Source organism: Callorhinchus milii, unplaced genomic scaffold (assembly GCF_018977255.1).
Source record: "Callorhinchus milii isolate IMCB2004 unplaced genomic scaffold, IMCB_Cmil_1.0 Scaffold8, whole genome shotgun sequence".
In the NCBI taxonomy this organism is placed as follows: Eukaryota; Metazoa; Chordata; class Chondrichthyes; order Chimaeriformes; family Callorhinchidae; genus Callorhinchus; species Callorhinchus milii.
This window is the reverse complement of record NW_024704749.1, coordinates 18,727,676-18,735,831: the sequence shown is the minus strand read 5'-3', so window position 1 is coordinate 18,735,831 and position 8,156 is coordinate 18,727,676. Positions and strand designations below refer to the sequence as shown.

The following is an 8,156-nucleotide window of genomic DNA, read 5'->3' as shown; positions in this document are numbered from 1 at the left end:
TTAAGCCGCAGGAGGCTTTTCATAGCACTTGTGCTCAGCAAATAATTTGTTTTTCAAAACAACATTTTCTGCTCTGTCCTTGAGGAAGCGATTAAATGATATTGCTGAAAAAGCTGGTATTAACTCCGGAAGAAAAGAAAAAGACGAAAGAAAACAATTAGCTTGTGTAACTGGTGTCCCTTGAGAGAGGTTGGGGTACAGTCAAGAACTGATGCACTTTATACAGATCGATGCATCTTTTGGTCCTTAACTTGGGTTGTACCCTATTATTCAGTGCAGTTTTCAAAGCTTAAATGGGTATATTTTATCTCCCAGGCAAGCTGCTTCCGAGCTTGTTAATTAAATTAAATCCCCTCTTCAAAACCTTTGAGGAAACACCACATCAGTGGTAATTTGAGTGCAGAATATTGGATGTGCCGAGCATTCCCCCATCAATATCCATGATTTTCTCTTACCAGCCTTGGGCTTTGTACAGCAGCAAACTCAGCAAAATCCGTGATTTCAAATGGCGCAGCACCTACATGTAGTGCAACATTTTGGGCTTCCAATTTGCTGTGATATATTGGCTCAGGGGAGTTGAACATTTATGTCTTTTATGCACATGCTCTTTCAGTGGGAGCTTAAAACTTAATTTATTGTCCTAAATGTGAGTCTTCACTGTCCGAATTAATAATGAGTCAACCACAATTTCTTATTATATTAAAATTTATTCAAGTCTATTTAGTGTTTGCCTTTCATGTGACATATTTTCCACAGATATACATTTAATCTGCAATATAATACACTGGAAACATTGTAATCTTTGATTCATTATTTGGGATAGTAAATACCCTTAACTTGAATTTGTTAAAATTGTTGACTATTTTTAGTGACTGTTGTATCGAATTCTGGCAATATGATGCAATTGCTTTTCTTTCTCTACAGGGCAGAACCGAACCACTAAATCTCCACATCGTGTCCCAATCATCTTCATTAATCTCCATCCCCAAGTCTCTTTTTCGGGAGATTTTAATCCTATCTGTATATCACACAGATCAATAAACATTTTATATTTCTCAGTGAGAATCTTTGTCTTGTATTTATTGGTTATTTTGCTTGCATTTAGATCTTGGTCCCATTCCAATTCTATTATTCTAGGTCCACTCTCTGGGATTTCAATCTGCATAAGAAATATGAGCAAATTCTGACAAGTTTATGTTAAGACCCTTTAGATTGTGTTCTGGCAAATTCATTCCCTTATAGCCTATTAAGGAATGCTGCAGTTTCCATAACTCTTTACACTAGTCTCTAGTGTGAATTGTGACAAGTGATGCTGGCTGTAAATGCACAAAATAAAGTCCTGATTTATTCATTATTATAATAATAATAATAATAAAGCAGTTTTGCAAATACGAAGGCTAATTTTTGGGGAAAATCAGCAACACAGCCAACATCTGAAGGAAGGTCATGTTGTGTGGACACCGACAGCTAAGATAGAAGTAACAACTTAGCAAACTTTACTCAAACAGCACAGAACAAACTTGAAAAGGGTTGAAAAGCAAAATGGAATTTGGTGCCCACGTTTGAAGGACACACTACCACCTTGTGATGATCTGAAGCTGTTTGTTTCAGATTATCAAAGCTTCTGAGTTGGAGAAGGGAACTTATCAATTATCTTTGTATCAATTATTTCTTGCTGTTTTTTGTGGATCAGAAGGCAAAGTTCTACCATTTTGCAGTCAACATTGGTCAAATGTGTTCTCTCCCTACCTTGCTGCCACCTTTAAAATTTGCTTTGAGTGCCAAAGATTCTTGCCAGGGACAGACTTCCTAGGTTTTAGTTTTGTAGTTATTCCTGATCATATAATTTCTCAAAGTATGAAGCTGTTGAATACTCAGCACACAGTTTTGTTGTGACCGCTTCATTTGTTAGAAGACTGTCTGGTTACAAGACTGCTATTTTCCATGAGCAAAGACCTCATAGTTCAACTCTGAAGCACAAAAATTAAATTGAGCGGTATCTGGAATTGATTTCTCTTTTTATGATCTATTAGTTGAATCTCAGCTCTTTTCGATGGGAAGAAGACATCAAGAGTGTTTGAACCCCACATTATCTCACTTAGTGTCAGATTAACCCTGTCACTATTTAAGTGACAAAAATGTCTATAATATAGACTTTATAATATAGGATGATGTAGAGTCTATATGACATAGATTCTATATCATCCTTGCCATGTAATTTATCGCCAGTGTTCCAGACAGCTAGAGTCTGACTATAGTATATGCTGACCCAACCCAAGAAATGGATACACCACACATTCTTTTCTTATTTGAGATGTGTATCTTTAAGCTTATGTGCTAAACTGGAAAGCCTATGTTTATTTACATTTAATCTCTACATATATATGTGTATATATATTATAAATACATGAAATTGGGTTTTATGTGATGCACGTTTCTATGCAGTGAACATTCTGTGTACAGTTAGAAGAAAAAATTATAATTACATTGTGTAACACCCTGACAGATAGCTACAGAATTATTATTCTCTCTGCTGGGGTAATCACAGTGATCATGATGGGTTATTGAACGAAAGGATCATACCATACAGCCATACAGACCAGAAGCTCTAGGATTCAAATCCTGACACAGCTAATCTCAATTGACTTCATTGCCCCTGGGTTAGGGTTCCCCTCTCTGGATGATCCAGTGATCCCTTTTGGAAATTGCACATGTGAGGATGTTCGGGTTTGGCTGTGATGCCCCCAGTGATCAAATAGCCTGCGATCAAATAGCCTGCCAAAACTCGCTCTTCAGGCTCGCATGTGAAAAATGGCCTCTTGGGTAGAAAATTGACACCAGAAAAAGTCTACTTGTGCCAGTCAGGTACACCCACCTACACGTGCTAATTTCCAGTTTGTTACAACTGATTTTAAACAAAACATACAGTCAATTCACTTTACAGTATAGTATAGCGCTTTGAGACAACTTGAAGACACGATAAGGTACGATATCAAATGCAAGGCTCATTATTATTAACTTTAAAATTGATCGCTGAATGTTTTACAGTTGTACAAAATTAAACAAAGCTTTTTGAATAAACACAACTTTGCAGACCTTGTTAACTCTGCTCCAAAATAATTTCAAAGGATGAATAAAGACTGCAATGATGATTAGTTGTGTTGAATTAAATAGACCAGGTCTGTGCACCTTTATGGAGTGAATCGTTACACCTGCAATTGGTTAATTTGAGTGAATAAAAGAAACGATAAAACTAATGCATAATTGCTGCAATAGATTAAAAATAGCTCTTGTTTCACCTTGATAATGATCTTGTGGAAAAGGTCAATTGTGCCAACCAGCTGCATTAGTCAGGGCAGCATAAATACCTTTACAAACTTATTTTTTTTAGTAAAAAGTGGACAGCCTGGCGCCTAAATTAGGATTTACACTGCCCAGTAAGGATAACTAACCATAGTGATAGGACAATTTTTCACAATTAGGATAACTTTATGCCTACATTTCACAATCACAAAGCTAGATATGTACTTCAAAGTTATAGTTTGATCGAGTTTAATTGCACTGGATTACAGGAAATTTCACATTCATCTCTAGTTGGATTTGATGGCAGATATTTTTTCTTATTTTAATTTGAGGTAATTAGTGTACAGGACAGTTATTTCTTTGTGTTCAGACCTTGCCTGCTCCCCATTAAAGATTAATGTACAATCTTGCTAATTCTCAACAGGGTATGAAAATTTCAACAACAAAAAAAAATCTGATAGTTTCTTTTGTGTTAACAGGAGCCAAGAAACTGAGTCTACAGTGCCGTAAGTATACCCAGTAGTCTGTGTAACTGAGTCAAACATATTGTTTTAGTTAAGTGTAACAAATCAATGTGCATAAAATAACTATAATATAAATTACACAATATATTAATTTCAAATTTATTAAATATAAAGTTATTTTCCTTTATCCTGTTTGACACACAGGTCCTTTCCTTCTACGAATTATGATGACATGTACTGTGACGAGGATGATTGGTCAGTATAAATCAGTAAAAAAGGGGCAAGAGTCAGTCTGGTACATTTAATCTGCTTGGAATACACTGAATAATCAAAATTGCCAGAATTGCTGCATTAATTGTGACTATGTTTCCGAATTTTAGAATCTGGTTGATTTGTGAGATTTGCCAAATGGCTAAATGTTGCCAAAGCCTGGCAAATAAAATGTACTAAGGACTGGTATGACTCCACCTGTACGCAAGTAATGATGCGTCAAGCTCTTTTAACTTTAATCATTGCCCATATTATGTATTATTTTAACTAAATGTCTCATACCCTTCCTTCGAGCAACGATGTCAGGTGCTAAACAGAACTCAGTTAGCACAAGCATCCAGCACTCATAACTCTTTAAGAATCTTCAGATGGTTTAATAACTTCCGGACACAAAGGCTAAAGTTCCCATTCGTTACTTTCAGAGCGAATGTCTTGGCACCAATGTAACTCGGATTTCGGAGTCTGTATTTACCAGAGAGCGGTGGTTTTGTTTCTGTAGTGACCATTTCTGTTTAGTCTCAGTAACTATTGGTGTCATCAGTCTTCTGTAGAATGGTGTCAACATCATCACGTCATCAGTTGCCAGGCTTTACCCATTCTTCTTCTTAAGGATCATACATCAGGATACCAGGTGTATGCTCTTTCATGATGCTTCAATAGCTCAGATAAGCTTACAAATACAGTGGAAATTCAGTTACACAGTTAAACGTCTTGACAAATTAAAAATGCTATATTTCCATTGTTGGCGTTTTGTGGCTACTTCTGTTTTCTGGCCTCTTCCTAGGAGTGGCGTGGAGGGAACGGATGAAAGGTAAGCTATACAGATCACTTAATAGAAGTATCTAAGGTGTGGAGAATATTGTGCTTAATGATAGCATTGTCAAGGCACTCCGGGAGACTACCTCGCGTAAAGGACGCTATATAAACAGACGTCCTTCTGACGTGTTAAGGCGCTAAGTCGAATCCAAGAATTATTATTAGAGGAAAATTGCAGAGATATTTATTGAAATGGAATGTTCGCTCACTCCCTGGTTACCTGATTCCGGGCAGTATTAGGTAAGGTTTGAGGACCCCAAAGTGTGCATCGGGGTAACTGCTGGAATCTAACCAGTTAAAAGCACACAGCTTCACATGCCCCATTATGACGGTCTTTAGTAGATGTGAAAGTAGCAGGGTTTCTAATAACATATATATTTTTCCAGATCAGATAGCGTGCCATCTCGACCCCCACCTCCAGCTACGAGGTAAGTGAACCACAGACTTCCTTCCCTTCCTGTGCAAGAGCGACTTACGTTCATTCTCACGTAAAATAATTCAGGTTGAGCTGGAGCTTAGGGAGGGAGAAGCAGCAGCAGCAGCAACAACAACAATTGATAGTTATGTAGCGCCTTTCACGTTCAGGAGGATGCCTGAGAGCATGGGGGAGAGGGTTTCTGATGATATATTTGTCTCTCTTCTTTCAGACCAAGGAGTAGATCACCTCCACCTCGACCTCCATCTCCGGTTGAGAGGTACGTAAAACCATAGATTACGGTTTAAGCTTCCCTGATAGCTAACTGCAAGGTTTAACTTCTTTAAAATCATAACCGAAGGATAAATGAAAAAGTCCCTTTGCCGTTGGCGGCGTTGGGCGCACACATCCCGTGCAATTGCACGGGGCCCCCCTTCCCTCGTGACTCAGTTACTTGTTGGCTCACACGCTCTGCTGCTAAAAACCCATTGAAATTGGCTCCCCGCCCACCTAACCTTTTTGATCATGCTTATGGGTCACCTCCCCCCTCCCTCGATCCCCTTAGCTCGTTGTCAGAATCCGCCACTGTGAAGCGCTCCGGGACGCTAGGCTGAAGGGTGCTGTATAAACGCAAGCTGTTGTTGTTGGCGCTTGGCGTGATGGACACCTCGTTGCAGCCAATCCACCGCCGATGTGGGTCTAAACCAGCCGCCCTCCAGCCAATATAACTGAGCCGAGCTGACTCCATTATATGCAATGGAGAAGGGCTTCTGGCTGTGTCTCTCTCTCTCTGCTTCCCACCCTACCTCTCACTTTGGTACTGGTGCTGAAATGCCAGTGTGTACACGTCTAAAGTTGCCTGCAAAGTTACCGGTATTGTAATGCAGCTGTGCTCAGAGCGGCCCTAACCGTCTCACACCCAACAACATTTTTGTCCCAGCGTCTTGCATCCCCGCGTCTACATTCCACTCTGGAGACCGTGCGGAAAACAACAACAACTTGCGTTTATATAGTGCCCTCATACAGGGGAGCCATCCAGAGCGCTTGACAGTGGTAGAGTCTGACACCGAGCTGAGGGGAGAGGGCGGGAAGGCAAACAGACATGTGGATAACTGGCAGGCAGTTATTTACCGTAATTGAGGATATAGCTGAGGGTACAGCTTTGAGGCCCGCAGAAATGGGGGCATATTATTTTATTATGATTTATTTTTTCAGACCACAATCCTCAAGATCACCAGCATCCGCACGAAGAACGTAAGCAAGCTACGGATATCATTTATTTATTGCAGTAAACTTCAGAGACGAGTTTTCATTGAAGAAGATGAGCCAACAGTGCAGATAACATTGCACAAAGTGCAGTTTAACTGCAGCGCTTTTCCAGGTGTAATAATTCCTTCAGAAAAATAAATGAATGAATAAATAATAATCATTTGGTGACTCAATCCACAACTGTTTGTGGGACACTGTGTGCGCAATTGACTGCTACGTTTCGCCCACAAAATACACAGTCCATTCACTTTACAGCACATTCTGTGAAGGGTTTTGAGACGTAACAAAGATGTGAAAAGGCGCTATATCAAATGCAAGGATTATTATGAGATTATTATTGTATAACTACGGATTATTGGTGTGCAAATAAATGCTGCTCTACTGTAATTGAGGATGTAGCTTGGGGTATAACTTTGAGGCAGCAGAAGTGGGGAAGAACAGTTTTATTGTGGTTTTCTTTTTATAGACGAGAGGGCTCACCAAAATCCCGACGTCCAATCTCACTTGCACCAGAGATGTAAGCGAAACACAGACCCAATTTACTTACAACAATAAACTTCGAAGGCGAGCTTTCATTAATTGGGAAGAAATCATTGATCTGGGCTGGTGATTTTTTTGTGTGAAAACACAGCAAGTGACATCACGTCGTCGTTGATGAAGTCGGCCGTTTTTAGACACTGAAAGCTGTCTGCCTTTCTGAATATTATGATTATTATATCAAATTCAAGGAATCTTATATTACATACCGTTATATCATAATCACAGCAGTAGGTTTCGCCCTCAAAATACAGTCAATCCACTTTACAGCATATCTTTTGAAGCATTTTGGGTTGTCTCAACAATGTGAAAAGGCTCTATATCAAATGCAAAAAATATTATTATTCCAGTACAAACCACTGCAGTACAAATCTGCTATTCTCATTTTAGACACGCATTTTACAAGCCCAGCATTCCAGATTTTGCGCTTTTAACAAGAGAGCATCTTCATTCGAATTATTGTGCAAGTAAACTGTATTGTTCTAATTTTAACATGAGCTTGTTGTTCTCTAACCCAATTTAAGGATTTATCAAATCCTGCTCGTGTACGCCATATCTTCATATGACAATAGTGCCAGTAATGTTCCTGATAATGTTTCTTTGCTTTTTGTGTTCCTAGGGTCTCGTGTCCAAGTCGGTAAGTAGAGCACACACGCAAACTATTCAATTCCTCAAGTAATTTCTGAAACTCTCTCCTTTCAATTAGAAGGAATCACTGTGGTATTTTTTTTTCTAAATTTCTTCCCTATTCTTCTGAAAGTGCTACAGTTCCGTGCTTGCTGTTACCTAGCCCAAGTGGCCATTGTTCAGTATTGGTGGGCTATCTCCTTGGCTACCGTTTCTCCTTTAGAGCTTGGCATATTTAGGGCAGCATGCATGGTGCCATTTCAATGGGTATCAAAAGGAGCAGCAGCAGTAATAGACAGATTCTATTGCCAACCGGGAAGAATCTATGCTTAGAAAGATGTCACATGGCCAAATGGTAATGCAGGATGAGTATCTAATAAAATCAAGCTTCTTATATATTAGCTTTTCAGATGTGACTGAAGAAAAATGTGGATACAGTTAAGATTGCCAAAGTA

The 8,156-nt window shown here is 39.1% G+C and overlaps 1 long non-coding RNA gene across 1 annotated transcript; it reads left to right on the top strand.

The window, feature by feature from the left end:
- The first annotated feature begins 5,258 nt into the window (after window positions 1–5,258).
- Window positions 5,259–6,535, top strand: LOC103182993. Its single transcript, XR_488371.1, has 3 exons — window positions 5,259–5,281; window positions 5,501–5,548; window positions 6,484–6,535. It is a non-coding gene; the product is annotated as an uncharacterized LOC103182993 (long non-coding RNA).
- Window positions 6,536–8,156: the final 1,621 nt, after the last annotated feature.